General features: G+C 49.5%; 1 protein-coding gene across 1 annotated transcript in view; it reads left to right on the top strand.

Moving 5' to 3' along the window:
* The window catches only part of Chst8 (carbohydrate sulfotransferase 8), a 115971-nt gene that overhangs the window by 35469 nt on the left and 63185 nt on the right, over positions 1-17317 (top strand). The window lies entirely within an intron of this gene.

Raw genomic sequence — 17317 nt, 5'->3', positions numbered from 1 at the left:
TGCATCTTAGAGCACCAATATGGTGGATGCCTGGCCCGCCACACCCCCTGCTTCTGGCTGCAGGCCACCAAGATCCCAGTGGGCATCCAAAAATAGGCACAAGCATCAGGACTCTTGCTTTTCCTTTCTTTGTCCCTTTTGGAGAAGCTGACGATGGTGCCTGAAGCACCTCTCAAGGATGGATGGATGTCTCTTGCAGAGCTGGAGCTTACTTTCTTTGGAGATGCTGGAAAATTCTGGATACTGCACCACCCTCATGACTTCAATAACCTTGGACTGAGCTCATGTGAAATTGATCCCCAAACCTAAGTATTTTGGGTTTCTTTCTGAGAAGTTCTTTCTCTGCTTTACCTGAGAGAAATTAGCAACGGGACACCTCCCAGGGATCCCAAATGTCCATCATCCATCTGTACAAAACCCTCACAATCCTAAAACACATAGATCCCCACCTTCTTGGGAAATTCCCATGAAACCCTCATTGAGGGCAACTGGACCTTGATTTGGCCAAGAAACTCAGAAGGCAGCCCCGAGGACTTTTTTGAGAAACATCTCACCAAATGTGACGTAGTGAGAACTTCAAGTTTTGCAGACGGGTAAACCTGTGTTGCCTGTTATCTGTGATGAATGGGTGGGAGGGAAACCACATGCAAGGGCCCAGGTGTATGTGCTATGTGGTTAAAGGCACTGTCGCTGCCGGGAGTGGTGGTGCACGCCTACAATCCCAGCGACTCAATTGCCAGCCTCAGCAATTTGGCGAGACCCTGGGCAACTTAGCAGAATTCTGTCTCAAAATAAAACATAAAAGGGCTGGGGATGTAGTGGTTAAGTGCCCCTGGGTTCAATCCCTGCTACAAAAAAAAAAAAGATATCATTAAGAAAATGCTGGGGTATTGGGGTACATCTGGGTAGAAAGAATAACTTCTAATGTTCTGTAGCACAGTAAGATAATAATGGATGACAACAATTAATTGTCTATTTCAAAATAGCTAATGGAGAGAATTTTTGAGTCCTAACACAAAGAAATGATGAATGTCTGAGTCAATGGATGTGCCAGTTACCCAGGTCTGATCATTACACATTGTATACATGTATTGAAATGTCACGCTGTACCCCATGAACACGCACAATATGTCAATTAAAAAATATCTTTAAAAAAAAGAGAAAAATCTTGTTTTCTTAAGCCTTGGGGACAGCCAATAGAATTGATTATGTCTCTGGACTGGAGTCAGATTTCTTCGAAGTAAATGAGCTGAATTAGAAAATAATATTAGACTTCCATGCCTTTTCCAGCAAAGCTGAACTCAAGACAACGATGTTGTATGTGTCCCTGTGTGTGAACACAGGAGAAGAAAAAAAAAAAAAAACTTTACAAGTATTTTCAAAATATACTCTGTCATTCCCTGCCAAGTGTCAGCTTCTAGCATTTTGCCATATTTCTTTTAGGAGACTTCAACCTTGTGAACAAAATAATTAATTATGTAAGAAGAAGAAAAAAAAATCCAAAACATCAAAAAACCCACCAAACAAAATCCACCAGGTGCTGTGCTGTCTTCCTGATGCTGAGAAGTCGAAGACCAATGAATTCAAATTGCACCACTGGGTTCTTCTGGTCTGAACTTAAATTGTCAAAGGTGAGGGGCGCATGTATGGGCTGAAGGTTACCATGAGTTTAATCATCTGGGGGGAAAAGCAGCTGCGTCAGACTTTCCAAATGGATCATTCTGCATGGCGCTTGGCACACTCAGCAGATGTGATTGAAATAGCTTTGTGAACACAGAACTTACAAATAAATACCAACCCCATGGCTCGTCAGGACACACGCCAGTAGAGGTAGCCCGAGGCCAGCGCTCGCTGCAGAGCATCGTGCCAAGAATGGGCAGCTCCCCCTCCTTTCTTGATGAAGTGCTCCAGGGCCAGTTTCCTGGAAGCCCTTTCCAGGAATGTCACATTTTTCTGGGCTCATGGGACATTTCCTGGAGACCTCCTTGGAAGCATCCACAGCTCCTGTTTCTTGCAGGCATTCAGAACTTGCCAACTCCAGGATGTTGGGGTTGCCTGAGAGAGAGCACTCAGGGGAGCTGCGATCGTCTTCCCCAGCTTAATCACCCACATGGTCAAGCACTCCCTAGGAGCCACACAGTGCCCCAGGGACAGCACCCTTCCTGTCCCCGTAGTCTGGCAACAGTCTTGCCACTGTTGTGCTCATTTTGCAGAAACAGGCACAGAGAGGTTAAGTAACTTGCCCAGGGTGAGTAACGTAGCTGCTAAGTGGTGGGGGCCAGAGTGTGGATCCAGGTAGCCTGGCAGCTCCAAGCCCCTGCCCCACCTCCGGTCATCCCTGTCTGTCCTGCGGTCCCATTTCACACGCATATACTGGGCAACTGGAGTTCCTAACCTTCTGACTGGGAAAAATAGCAGGGAGGGCCAGGTGTGATGATAAGAGTGACTTATAGTTTTTACAGGATCCACAATATCCATTCCAGAAAAAGCTCCTGGCCAGCAAAGTAGACCCAAGATACCCGTGGATATCACAGCATCAAAGTAAACAACCTGTGCGCTCCGACATCAAAATAAAGTCCTCCACTAAAAGTACCAGTGCTCACGTAAGAACGGCAGGTACAGCTTTCCATGTCATGATTGGGTCTCTCAACCGGCCTCTCTGCTTCTGCCCTTGCATACCTGAATGGCCAGAGGGATCCTGCCAAAATCCAAGCTAGAACATGTCCTTCCTCTACTCTTGTGTCACTCAGAGACAGAGCCAGAGTGTTTGCAATGGCCCATGGGATTGGCCCCTTTCCCCCTTATATCATGTCACCTTTGACTCTCTAGACATACTAGATATTAGGAAGGCCCCCACCCCAGGGCTTTTGCACAGTCTATTCCCTACGTATCCACATGGCTCAAATGCATCTTCTCAAAGAGGACTCCCACATACTTAGGTCCTGAGACCCTACCTATAGCCTCAAGCCTTCCCCACCCCCTCACTCTGCTCTGGTTTTCTTTTCTCTATAGTATTGATCGCCTTCTAGTGATATATATAATTTACTAATTTATTATGTTTATTATAGTGTCTGTCTCTCTCCTGGTTGAAATAGAGTTCTGTGAGGGCAGGATCTTTCACTGATGGATCCTAGTTGCCTCTATTAATGCCAGACATGTAGTAGGTGTTCATTAAATATTTATTATTTGGATGGGTTACCTCTAGAAGTAAGAAATAGAGAAGTAATAGAAGGAATCCAAGGCGACTCCAAATATTGGTAATTGTTTTATTTTTAAGCTGGGTGCTGAATGCACTGTTTGTGTGTGTATATACATATATATCTGCATATTTTGTATATTCAAAATGTTTCACTAGTGTTTTCCTACCACATGTGAGGCCTAGGGTTCAATCTCCAGCACCACAAAAAAATAAAAATAAAAAAGAAAGAAAAAGAAAAATCAAGAAGCACAGAAAGCAAATTTTATGCATGATTTGTACGAGTGGGATAATTCACTTCCTCATCCAAATGTATCGCTTTGTTTGTGTAGTATGAGATAAGTATCCCTTATGTAAAATGCTTGTAACCAGAAGTGTTTTGGATTTCTAAATTTTCCAGATTTTGGAATATTTGCATTTATACAATGAGATATCTTGGGGATGAGACCCATGTCTAAGCACAACATTCATTTATTTCATATACACTTTATACCCATAGGCTGAAAGTATTCCTATACAATATTTTGATGAATTTGCATGTGAAGCCAAGTTTCCTGGTGTGGAATTCCCCACTCGTGACATTGGGTCGACACCCAAGAAGTTTGGGGGTTGGTGCCGATTGTCGCATTCTTGCTGGGGAGGGTGAGAAACGCAGAGGTCCGTCAGCCAGCATGGAGACTGCGCTGGGCCAGCTTCTAAGAGCAGGATGCCTAGGGCGGTGTCTAGAGGGTCCCGTGTCCTCTCTTGTGTGACAGAGAAGAGAGAGAAAAGAGAAATGATGTCTTGTGAGCCACCAGGAAGGGTGGGGCCTGAACCACAAGGGGGGTGGATTCAAGGACCTGGTGAAGATGTCACATGGAGGAGTCCTCGGGGTCTGGAGGCACCCAGGCAGGACGAACTCAGCTCGGAGACTCCCTGCAGTCCCATAAGATCCTCTTTCTGGACTGGTTGGTAATCACTTCCAGTTCACAGCTTCAGCGCTGTCTGGGAAGCTCCGGCCCCGCCCAGGGCAGGGCTGTCTGTGGTCGAGGTGAATTGACCCACATCCAAGTCTCATGCCTGGGAGGACACATCTGGTCCCTGCACAAGCCAGGCAGCTTCCCGGATGTCAATATTGCCTCTGGTCATGTTTCCTTTCGAGGAGTGCCATTGATCAGACCGGATGAAAAACAAGTGGCCGCGATTGGGACGAGTGAATATTCATTTGGAAATGTCAATGAGCCAGTGGAGATGGTGCCTGCGGGACTTGCCTGGCTGGATCGATGGCTGACATGAGGTGAACCACATGTCTGTGGGGGATGAGGGCGACAGCTAGTGCCCCTTGGTAGGCGGAGAGAAGGGACCAGAGAAATCGGGAACAGGAATGTCCAGCACATTTCCCTCCCATCCCACCCTCCCCTAGTTGTGGCAACGCTGATTAGACCTGAGCCCAGGGTGCTTTTGGGTGTGTGGGTGTGTCCTGCCCAGGGTCTTTGTCTGGAGGTGGGTCACTGTGTACAGCGACCACGGGCCCTAGGGGCATCTGCCCTTTGGAAGGGCTTCAAAGGCCTCAGGACACATAGTTACTAGCAGAGAGAAAGGGTCTGCTGAGCCTGCCTCCCTCCTGGGCACACTGGGGGGGAGGGGAGTTCAGCTGGAGGAATTTCAATTTTTCTTTTTCTTGGTAGCAAGAATTGAATGCAGAGGTGCTGAACCACTGAGCCACATCCCCAGCTCTTTTTACTTTTTATTTTGAGGCCTGGCCTTGCTAAGTTACTGAGGCTGGCTTTGAACTTGTGATGCTCCTGTCTGCCTCTGGAGCTGCTGGGATTACAGTTGTGCACCACTACACCTGGTGGGGTCTCTAGTCTTTAGCCATGACCCTTCTCACTTCTATTATTGCATCCCAACTGTGCATAAATCAGAGCTGGGGCCAGAGGGACAGAGAAATTTGTGACCAGGGTCCTGTATAGTGGTGGCTCCTTGCTTTGCGATGAAGGGATGGATTCACTCATTTTGCCCTGGGAGCCCTGACTCTGCCTAAGAGGCTTCCTAGATGGAGGTGACAGTCATAGCTGCTGGCCTAGGAGGCCAGGAGCCCTGCCAGCTCGTTGCCAGGTGCACTGTCACCTAGGTGTGGCCTACTGCTCCCCCCAGCCCCAATTAACCATCTGCAGGAGCTGCCATCGGCATGGGGGAGGAACTCGGTCCTGCTTCTCTGTGCAGACTGTTCAGCTAATGAGGGGGTTTGTGAAATTTTTAATTATGGCTTCCATGCCTTGCTTAATTATTTGCATATGGCTTTTACAAGTGAGACGAGGATGTCTGCATGCAGCGCTTCTCCTCGGCCCCGCGTTTGACTTTAATTAAAGGCAGAACCTGAGGTCTTTCCATCACTAATGATCGTGGAAAATTAGCTTCCAATTCCCAGGGGTCGCCAGAGTGATGCACCCTGAGGCAGAGAGGGGACAGAGCAGAGAGTGGAGTGGAGGCACAGATGGCAGATGGCCCTGCTGAGCTGCCACTCTCGAGCCCTCCCAACCCAGGCCACCCTCCCGCCACCCTCCCTCCAGGCTGCGTGAAGAAGAAAGCCTCACTCTCCTCTGCCAGGAAGGAGCCTGACCTCGAGCAGCCACCGGAATGGAGGGCGACATCGCTGAGATGGGGTGAGGGCAGTTTAGGGCCCTTTCTCCTGTGGCCAGGAACAGGGTTGGGCCTGGCTGCCAATGGATTGCTCCTAGCTGGTGGCCACAGACAGGAACGAGAGGTTCTGAAACCATGTGTGTGCACCTGTGTCCACTCAGCCCAGTGCTCACCCCGGTACAGCGCAGAGCCATGGGGGCATGAAAGATTCTCTCTTTATCCATGCATCTGTATGCATCTGTGTTCAGAGTTTCCCTTTTGTAAGGATACCAGTCCTATAGGATTAGGGGCTCACTGTACTCCAGGATGACCTCATCTTAACTAATATTCTATGATGACCTTTTTTTTTTTCAAGGAAGGTCAGATTCTGAGGTGCTGGGGGTTAGGATTTCAACATAAGAATTTTGCATGGGGGAGGGGGTGAATGCAATTCAACCCATAACGAGTGCAAGTGTGTGTGCGTGGGGAGAAAGAGGCAGAGCTGGACTGTGCCCCATTCCCCTGCCCCTGCCCATGACTGTCCTCCAGGCAGGGGCTGCTGCCTTGTGCTGAAGCCCACGTTCTGTACTGTGCCGTTGGATTACAGAGCCGTAGGAGCCAGCTGCTGACCAGCAAGGCCACTGCAGCTTTTCCTCACACGATCAGCTCACAGGTCAGGGAGGCAAAGTTAGCTTTGCTTCTGCTCAGCTAATTTTGCACCAGAGTCTTTGAAGCAGTTTGAAACCCAGGGATTATACACCCATTTCACAATCCAGGCTACCTTGTTTTTCATAGCAAAGGAGGCATTGGGGGGACCCCAGACAGAGCTTGGACACAGATTTTGATTGGCTGAAGTAGGTTATTCTTCCTCCCTCCTCCATCTGTCTGTCTTTCATCCTCTCTTTCTGTTTGGGATTGTGCATGCTAAGCATGTGCTTTACCACTGAGCTACACTCCCAGCCCCTTGAGTAGGTTTTTAAAATGGGCATTACATGCCAATTTGAGAATCAGAAACTTTAAGTTAAAAATCCAGGTTTCCAAATTGGCAGATCTGAAGTTCTGGATCTGCTGCAGATGGTTATTGGATGTATTACTTTAAAAATAATTTTCATTATAAAAGGGTCATATGGTTATTACTGGAAATGGGCTTCTTCACACAGGTACTCACGAAAGATCAGCAATTGACCACTTTGGTTCCCTTTATAAAAATGCATGCTTCTACCTGTCTGCCTTCCTCCTTTTGGCAATGAAGTCAGGGCTCACGCAGCCCCATAGGTGATCAGATGACAGGGTGGTACAGGGCACAAGCTCGGGGCCTGTGTGGGTGCCATTCTATTTTAAAATGCTCCAGTCAGCTCAGGGCTGCCTTGTCCCACCACCCTGGCCAGGCAAACAGATACCATGGGGTTCCACACCTGGGATCTTTTCTACCTGTGTCCTTAAGACTGAGTGGTAAACACGTCCAGCACTCAAGACAGTAGGAAAGAGGTTGCAGGCTCAGGGAGAGAGAAGCTAGACCCCCTTTTGTATTGTTCAGGATAAGCAAAGAATCAGCAAAGCCATTTGTAAAGAAGGCAAGACCAGCTGTGGAGGAGTGGGCCCTCTGCAGAGGCAGCACATCTGCCTGCCCTGAGCTTCTTTCTTTTACTCCAGGACAGCCACCCACCACAGCAGGAATCTTACCCAGTAGCCCCATGGTGCCAGTCCACAAAGGATCTAATTACTAGTTGGGAAAACTGAAGCTCAGAAGTGTGACAAGATGATGCTCCAAGTCACTCAGTGAGAAAATGTAGTGCTCAGTATCAGCCCTTGGAGCCCGGGGCTGTCTTCTCTACACTATCCTCTTACCATTACCTGTGTTGGAGGAAAGCTCAGGGATCCGTGGAGGGGACCTGGGGGCTACTAGGGAATGGTGAGAGGTTAGCAGAGAGTTGATCCTCACCTAGCCTGTGGGTCACCCAGGGATGTTTGAAGAACTCAGGACATTGGTCGAATGGAGCCCTCAGATAGTTTGACCAGATGGACCACAAATGTACTGCAGGATCTATACAGAGGCCGGGAGCTGTCCAGGCTCTAGGTGCTGAATCTGTGTAGCACCAAGGAGGAGAAAAAGAGAGACAACTTGAACTCAGAAGGCTGAGTCTGTGGCTGGATGGGGGGGGGGGGGAAGGGAGGAGGGTAAGGAAGGCCCAAATTTCTATCTTTTCAATATCCCCTGGAGAAAGAAGGGGGCAACAAGGGATCAGTTGGGCTGAAGAGGACTTGGAAAAGAAGATATCAGGTGGAGGATGACATGGGGCGGAACCTCATAGAAGAGGCAGGCTACCCATGCATTAGAATTTCCAGGTCACCGAAACCTGACCCCATCCTGTGGCCACAGAGCAACCAGGAGAGGGCCAGGAGGTTTAATTGTTCTGCCATCTTCTTAGTACTTGAGTCCCTCGGATTGGGAGAGAACAGCCTGTTCAGAGGTGAGCTCCAGCGAAAGATCATTCTGGAGAGGTTAGGGACCGAGAATGCAGTGGTCACTGCCGGAGACAGCTTAGAAGGTCAGCCAGCCTGCAAAGGGGATGATCATGCATGGATACAGGCCCATGGAACATTCTCGATTATAGGAGCTGCTCTTCACCTTCACCGTCCTCTAGGTCTCTCTGCTCATCACACATTGCCCAAGCACCTGCTCTGTGCCAGGCACAGTTGGAACTGGAAACACAAAGGCAAGTCCCCTGGGCCCTCCTGATGCCAACCACAGGGAAAGGGATTCCCTGGAAAGAAGCCAATCTCCTTGCCCTTTTCTCCCCCTCTGGAGTCTCTGGATTGCTATTGGCAGCTTGGAGGAAGCTGCACCCTGCCAGGGGCCAGAGCACTTGGGGTTTACTACACACTCCTTTCTAGCCATATTATACCCCAACTTTCAATTTTGAGAAGTAAATATGCAATTTTTTTTTTCTTCCCTATAATTTTCCCTGCTGAGGCTGTGGATGTCAGAGCAGCTGGAAAATGTGAATAGCTCAGTGCTTTCGAAAAGGAAAAGGAGGCCGGCCATGCAGCATGAAGCATCCTTGGCTGCTCTTGGCAGGATCCGAGGGCCCTACTGGGGGAGATGTTCTCCAGACTGTGCTGTCAGGGGAGACCTTAACCCAAATAATCCATGTCCCCACCTTCTTGAGATAATTGTCAAGAAGCAGGCGTGTGTCCGTGCGTGACTGTGTGTACACAGAGCACACGTTTGCCTTTGTGTTGGCAGGATGTTGAGGTGAGTTTATTTGCTTACTTTCAGCATATTCCTCTAGAGACTTCCAAACCTTCATGTCTCAGTAACTGAAGGTCAGGACCGTCCAATCTAAGCTTTGGTTTGGGAAAAGCAGTGGCTGGAATAGAGAGAGACAGGATTTGAGTCAGACAGATGGGGGATGGCTCTTATTTACTTTGTAACCTTGGCGTGTTTAGTCTCCTTGGGTCTTAATTTTGTCAGCTGTGAAACAGAGGTGGGCTTTGACACACGCTGCCTGGATTCCCTTCCAGGAGAACTTGCTGACCACCCACAGGCCATGTGGTCAGCATTCAGACTCAGCTGTCAGCTCCTTCAGGACATGCCTCAGCTGTGGCAAACTGCCTCATCCGTGGTCATACTTTGCCCTGGTCAGCCCATGTCTAGCTATGGAAGATTCTGGAGATCTAAAGATATGGCCATTTCTGCCTGCTGCCAGATACTCTGAAGGCTCTTCTCACCCCAGAGCTTCTGCTGTCTACTTTTTCTTCTTTTCCCTTCACAGGTGTTGATTCTTAATAAGCATCTTGCACCCCCAAACTCCATCTCAGCCTCTCCTTACAGAGTACCAAACCTGTGATAAATAAGGATAATGACTTTCACTTCAAGAGGTTATTGTGTGAAAGCTAAATGAGATGTTTCTGTTGTATCCTGTGTATCCTGAAACATGGGCAGAGCATGATAAATATCTGTTCCTTTCCTGAGCCTGCCTCTAAAAACTGAAATCCTATTCTAGGCCGTGAGCAGGTGTTTAGCACCCGTGTTCTCTAAGACCGATTTGGGAAAATCCCAGCAAAGAAAGTGGTAGCTCAAAGACTGTGCAGTGTCTAAATCAGAGATCCTGGCCGAGGACTCCAGAGCCAGTCTTGTCCCTATGAAGTTCATTATCTATGGATCACATCAGCCCTCTTCAAGGATCCTCACTGAAAAAGAAATTGAGCATGCAAATACTCTTCTATCATAATCACCACGTATCCACAGGGTAATTCATAAAAGAGCTGGAAATATATTGAATTTCAATATTGTTTTAGTCCAAATCAATATTAATAATTGTTTGCATTTTAAAAGTGCAATTTGCAATTGAAAAATGTACAAAGATCAACCAGTAGTTGCTAACACATCAAATTTTCTTATTAAAGGCATAGTCCCTTAACTTTAAAATGTTTCTTATACAACAAGGGATGGCACTGATCCATGAAAATGGTTATCTATTATTTACGTGTACAACATTAGAATCTGCTTCCATTATGCATGAGCTGAAAGGCCAGTGATTTTTATTTTTAAGTTTCTTGATTCTTTAAAACTTTTTATTTTGAGATAGTTATGTGTTCACATACAGTTGTAAGAAAGAGTGCAGAGTAACCGGGTGAAGTCTTTACTCGGTTTCCCCCTTTTGCAACATTGTGCAAAACTATGGTACAATATCACAACCAGGATATTGACATTGATACAGTCGAGAAAGAGAACCTTTCCACCACCACATGGGTCCCTAGGTTATCCTTTTAAGTTCTTTAAAAATTAAAGACTTTTAAATGGAAAGGGTGGCTCTAGATATCGCAGGATCCATATCATTAGCCCTGTTGTAGATTTCTGCCTCTAAATGATTTCTATCATTATATGGGACACTGCCTCAGCAGACCCAGGGCAGAAGTCCCCACACAGAGGAATGGTCCCCTAGGTAGGGCGTAGCCCCAGGTGCGATTCACTTTAGCCAGGATGGCCTCAGGTGGAGGCTTTGCAGACCAGAAAGAACCCAAGAATATAATTCCTGTATCAGGGCCTTTGATCCCTCAAGCAAGGACAGAGTTGTCATGAACAGCTTGGCAGGCTTGTTGGGTCCATGGGGAACCTGTTATCTCTGGAACAGCACCTCTCAGGGTGTAGGACACTGGGATATGCCCCCTGGCAGTCTTCCTGAGACCATGGTGTGGCAGTGGCCCAGATCCATGGTGAGAAACAGGTGACAGGTGTGGATGAGGGACATTCTCCACAGGACCACCTGCTTTGCCTGAAAGTAGCATCACATAAATGAAATTCGCAAGGTGCCTTTCTGTTTTCTAAGATATTTGTCTCACAGCAGAGCTTCAAGGCAGTTGGAAGATCCTGTGCAGTAGATATTTTGAAGGAGGACTGAGTCCAAAATTAGGGGAATCAAGTCATGGGGCTCGTGCGGTTGGTAGGAGGGGGAGCCAGGCCCAGAAGCAGGGCTCCCTGCTCTGATCCTGGTGTCCCTCCCATGATACCCATGGCTTCGTTCAAGATGCTCATTTATTTCTTTCTAAAAAATATAAAATTTACCAATTTTAACTATTTATCAGTGTCACAGATCAGTAGCCTTTAGTATGTCCTCACCATTTTTTCATCTCTAAAACTTTTGTCTTTCCAAACTGAAACTCTGTATCCATTAAATAATAGCTACCTGTCTCGCCTCCTGGCCCCTGGTAGCCTCTATTCTACTTGCTGTCTCTATGAATTTGACAACTCTCGGTACCTCATATATATGCAATTGGCTTGTCTCACTTAGCCTGTCTTCCAAGGGTAAGACACGTTGATGAAAGCATGTGTTGCTTTCACCAGCTTTTGGTCAACCCAGGAAAACTGTACTTTTGTTTGGAGGTTTCCTATCATCACACAGTATTGGAAAGATTTGGAGAGAATCACTTTTCCAGCATCCAAATGACTTGTGCATGTGTTTGTGCAAGTATTAAGCATGTTAATATACACATATATAGAGAGACATATATTAGTCTTCAAGCCTCGTGATCAGCAATCTCTCATCCCCAACATGAGGATTCAAAAGTTGGGTTTGGGTGGAGTCGGTGCCTTGAGTATGTTTGAGCTCTCAAGCTCCATCAGGTTCCTGGGGCAGGAATCAGGTGGGGTGGAGCTTACTTCCTGCCTCTCCTCCCATCATTGGGTTGGGCTACTCCTTGGACCTGATTCCATCCCAAACCTGATCAAAACAAACACACAGCTCCCTGAAACATAAATGACCTTTTTAAAATTCCAAGTTCATGGAGTGCCTCTCTCCCGATGGCCCCCAACACTTCCATCTATTAACTCGTGCTCATTCCACATGCGGCACAGGTTATCGATCACTTTCCTTGTGCCAGGCTCTGTGCTAAGTGCTGGGAATACAAAGATGAGGAAAGGCTCAGAAGCAGCTCCCAAGGCTCTGAGTCTGAGTCTGGTGATAAGCACGTGGGGGAGAGGGGCCAGCTCCGAGGCCCCCAGGCTTAGGGGATTTGGGGTGCTGAGTGGGCATTCCAAGCTGCTAGGATGGGGGTGAAGAGGTACTCAGTTTCTCTTCCTGGAAAATTGCTATCCCCTACTCTGTCCCATTGCTGTAAAATGCCTAAGCATGTAAGTCCTAGGCAGAGATGGTATCCATGGTCTCATTCTGTCTCTGGCAGCAATCAATGGTCTTGTGTCCTGTGGCTCCTTGGTCAGACCCTCAGGACCCTCTCATTGCAGCTGCACATTTTCATCCTTAGCCTTCACGTAGCTCTTCTTTGTGTACGTGATAGTGGGAGGCTGGGCTGCAGTGTTCCTTGGCGGCAGGGGATTGGGGGTCCCAGAGCAATGTTTGGGGGGTATTTGAGCCTGATTTACACCTTAGGATACCCTTGTTCTGCCCCACAGAAATCTTAAGGAATTGAAAGGGATCCTGTGCCGTGGTAGTAGAGTGGATGGCAGGTGAATTACTGTTTCCCCAGGACCCAGTGCAGCTGGACAGGCCTAGGTGTGCATGGCTGGACCCTGAGGATTTCAGGACCCAGGCCAGCGTCCCCCAGACCCAGCAGGCACGGGCAGGGCAGGAGCAATTCTGAGTCTGCAGCCCTGCCTCGGAATCCTAGCCTTGCAGCCATCCATCATCCTGGGAGAGCATCCGCAACTTTATGCCTACGCATAAAAACTGGAGGGACTTGTCCCAGAGTTTGCTGCTGCTGCTGCTGCCGCTGTTAGAGCGGTTTTAATTAGCTGCAGGATTTTAATGAGCTGAAATCAAGAAGAGCCCCATCTCAGAAGTAAGCTGGAGCCGCACACATGGAAGAACTAGTCTGACAAAACAGATGGAGGTGGTACTCTCGGGGAACCGGGCTGTGTACTCCGATCAGCGAGGAGCAGATGAGTTTCTGAGGCCAGGAGGCTGAGGAGGGAAGCCAGGGGTCAGCTGCCCGTGCCCGGCTCCGGCGAGGGAGGGGAAGAGCTGGGCGCCAGGTCCCCTAGGCTGCTGTGGCAGAAGGCACGGTGCCGGATTCAAGGTGACGGCAGTGCCTGGCTCCATTCTCCTCAAGTTGCCATAGCAGCCTCTCTCCCAACGAGCAGCTTCTCCTGGAGCCCTCAGCCGGGAGGGACGTCATTGTTCGCTCCTGCCCGTGTGACGAGAAAGACGGACAGAGAACTTTCCTGGGCCTGGGGCCCACTGACCACGTGGGTGCACCCAGGCTGTCTGGATCGGGATGCTGGGGTGGCTTCCCACCGCCAGAGGGTCCTCTGGGTGACGGTGGCCAGTGTCCAGGCCTTGGAGCAGCTGCAGCCAAGCGTGTCCTTGGAGCCGTCCGAGCGTCCGGCTGTCGCCACTGGAGGTGCGTGTATTTTGGCCCGATTCCCAAGTCCTTGCTTGTGCCCTGAAGTCAGTGTCTTCAAAATGACAAAAATTTAAATCAGATAAATAAGGAAATGGGAGGAATCATTGGCCCTGCCCTGTGTCCCAGGAGGTGTTTACAAGATTAATTGGATCTTTTTTCCTTCTTAAAGTAAAAATTGGCGATGCCACCCAGGCCTTGGGGAGAGAAGCTGCTGGGAGGACTAGGAATTTTGAGAAGGGCAGGTGGCTCCGGAAACTCAAAAGGACTGTGTGTTTTTCCTGCCTTAAGCCTCCTCCTTCTCTACCTACCCCTAATCATTTGAATTTTCTTATTGTTTTTCAGTCTCAGAAAGGATGAAGGGAGGTGAGGGGAAATTGCACTTGTCACTGGAGCTGAGTGTGATGTCATGTGTGGTGAGGATGGGACAGTCCCAGGTGGGAGCTGAGTCCTGATAGGGCGCTGGGACAGCCAAGCCTTGGTCTGTGACAGATTACAGCATCTAACCCCAGGCAATAGCTTGATTGAAAGAGGTGGAGAAAATGGCTTTGGACTGGCATCTCCCCATTGTCTTGAAAATATCTTGTGACTTTGTAGAAAAGAACCCTCAAGGGAACAGTGGGGGGGTGAGGCCCACGGCACCTGCAGTGTGAGTCTCTGGCCTGTCAGGGACTTCCCATCCACTCCTCACCTTTGGGACGGGGAGTCTCGCACAGATTCTAGAATTTTTGCCCCCTCCTAAGGCATGACAGACCCAGCTAGGCTTGCAAGCTGGTTATCCGGGAGAGGCGGGCTGATCTTTTGAGGAGTGAGCTGGTCATGTGGTCCCCAGTGAGAGCAGACCCAGAGAAGAGGGTTCCCAAGGGAAAGTCTGGGGTCTGGGGCTTAGGGGCTTGGACAGAGAAGCCACAGGGTGCTCTAACCCCAGCTTCCTGACTGTGGCCAAGGTGCTTGTGTCCTCTGGAGGTTCTCGGAAGTGACAGAGGTACACAGTTGATTCTCCTGTTGCAGTGAAGGTGCGGGGCAGGGCACAGTGTTCTCTTCCTCACCAGATTTGGGGGCAGGGATGTGATCCTTGTCCTAGCTACCAGGCGTGTGGGTGGTTGGAGCCTGGCTCCGTGTGGTGGGTTTGATGTGAGCAAGGTTCAGAAAGCTAAGATAGGTCACAGCTGTAGGGACCCATTAGTCATCGACAGGGGAAGTCTGTATCAGCTCAAATGGTGACAGTGTGACAGAAGATTGGGGAGGGGAGGGCCGACCAGCTTCCTGTAGCCACATCTGTAGCACCAGCTATTAAACAAACATGATGACGATCACACATGCTTCTGAGGCCCCTTTGTTCATCATATGGAGTCTTTGGGCAGATATTGGGGGTCACATTATTAGCTATTTTGCCAGGCAGCTCAGTATGCTAGCTATCATTTATCATTTCTTCTGTCCTTCCTGTCTCCATCCCTCTCTCCTTCCTTACAAAAGGTCTTGATGTCCACAGTTACCCATTCTCAATCAAATTGGCTGCCTGCTGTCTGGCTCAGGAGGCCAACGTGGCTGCACAAAGATTGTCAACACTATGGCCAGCTGGGGCCTTGCTGGGGACCATTGATGGTGTGTGTGTGTGTGTGTGTGTGTACGCACATGTTCAGGCACTTGCCTTGCCTTTACACACCAAGGCATGTGTGTATACGTGTTAGTGTGCATGTGCCTGCTCATGCCCGGGGCTAGGTACATATACAAATGAGCCCAGAGAGGACTTGAACTGCCTTTTCTGTTCCCTGCCTGAAGATCTGACCTCCACTGCATCAGTGTGAAATGTCATTTCTACCCTTCTATCTCCTTTCCAAGGTTGCCTGGGCATCTTGAGGGGCTCAGCCAACTGCTTGTGGCAGGCAGAGCCAGGGAGGGAGAGAGGAGATCCACCTCTGCCTTAGTTGCTCATGTTCCTCCAGGAGCTGGAGACTGGCAGGGGGCTGCGTTGATTGGCCTTGTCTTTCAGTGACATCAGAAACCTGCACTGTGCACCTGTGTCTCTGCAGGATGATGAGTCAGACCCCCAGTAGGATTCCATCCAGGGCCATCATGGAGGAGGAGAGGCCCTGGCTCCACACAAAGAGTTTCTGGGTCTGAACTTTTGGGGACATATGGCTCTCCATTTTTACCCACTGCAAGCAGGGCAGGGTTGGCCCGGTTGATGGCAGGAAGTGGCAGTCCTTTATTTTTCCCCACTGAGGCCAGGGCCTGCACGAAACTCCAGAGCCAGCTCCTGAGACAAAACGAGCCCAGCTCAGCGCTGCCTCAGAACATAAAAGCTGGGAGATCGTGGGAAGCACCTGCTCGGCACAGTCCAGGGAGCCCTGCGCCAGGCGCGTACAGGCCTAAGGCAGGTTAATTAAAGTTAACTGAGTGAAAAAATAATTACAGAGACTGCAGAGGGAAGAAACCCAAACCTGCAGTCTATACTCCTCAGCCCCTGAACTTTCCTGAGAAGCATTCTCATCCTTGGGAGCGTTTTTTTTTTGGGGGGGGGGAGCAGGGGAGAAGGGAGGGCCTCCTTCTATCACTTTCTGCCTCACCCTCCAGAGGCTGGACACACAGACAGTGGTGGGGGCTGTTTCCCCCATCTCAGTGCCTGGGTAGGGAAACCTCCTTGGTCAAGGAGCACATCTGGTTTGGGGCCAGACCAGCTACCTCACTGTGGTCTTGGAGGCTGCTGGGAGCTGCCCATGTACCTCAGCTTCCCGTGGGCACTGCCCTGTGCTAAGATGGGAAGTTCCCCTGCAGGCTCTTTGGGTGGAAGGCAGAGGCAGGCTGATCTTTTGAGGAGGCTCAGGCCAGTAGAACTGGTTGAAGGTAAGGGGACACAGGGTCTTTCTAAGGGGAGGTGCCCAGGACGCCTGCCTCCTGTCCAGCCTGGCCATCTGTGCACCTGTTCCTCAGCGCATCCCACTCCACCATGCCCACCCCTCCTTTGGGCAAATGGCCTTGGGGTGCTTCTATCTTGATCCACAGCCTGACCCAGCTGGGGATCACAGATTGATATGTGGGATATTGGGCATTTCTTCTGCTTTTTAGGAGAAACCAGGGTGAGGGGCAAGTGACATGAGCCTGATTTGGGTCTGCAGGGGCCAGAAAAGCAGGCAGGAAGAGAAGAGCCGTTACACTCAGCCTCTGATCCTAAGTCTGGGGTCTGAAGTTGGTAGATCTGACTGCCCCACCACAGCTCCACGCCAATTTCCTTGAGTGTTGGGACAACCAAGGAGTGGCCAGAGCTTCAGCTCCTGCTGGTGTGACTATCCAGCAGGGCCTGGATCCTGCCAGGCCATTTGTCTGTCTGTCAGCTGTGAGGACGGCTCTGCCTGATGTGGGGGAATTGATCTATGTCTGAGCATCCCCTGGCTCTGGAGCCTCCTGTCCATGGAGACCCGTGTCCCAACATCCTCTAGAGAGGGGCCAGAGTATAGGCAGATCTATCCACTGGACCAGTTTCCAGAGATAAGGACCCATATTCCTGCCTGTACTTAGACCCCTGCAGGGGAGCACACATACTCATTGGGAGGCTCAAGGAAGTTTTGGACAGTGCCAGAGGGTGTCCACTGGTCCTCAGCTGTGGGTCTTTAGGCTCCCCTCTGAATTCCCAGGCTTCAGTAGGATCTGAATTACACG

Source organism: Callospermophilus lateralis, chromosome 18 (genome assembly GCF_048772815.1).
Source record: "Callospermophilus lateralis isolate mCalLat2 chromosome 18, mCalLat2.hap1, whole genome shotgun sequence".
Classification (NCBI taxonomy): Eukaryota; Metazoa; Chordata; class Mammalia; order Rodentia; family Sciuridae; genus Callospermophilus; species Callospermophilus lateralis.
This window is presented reverse-complemented; position numbering and strand designations above follow the sequence as displayed.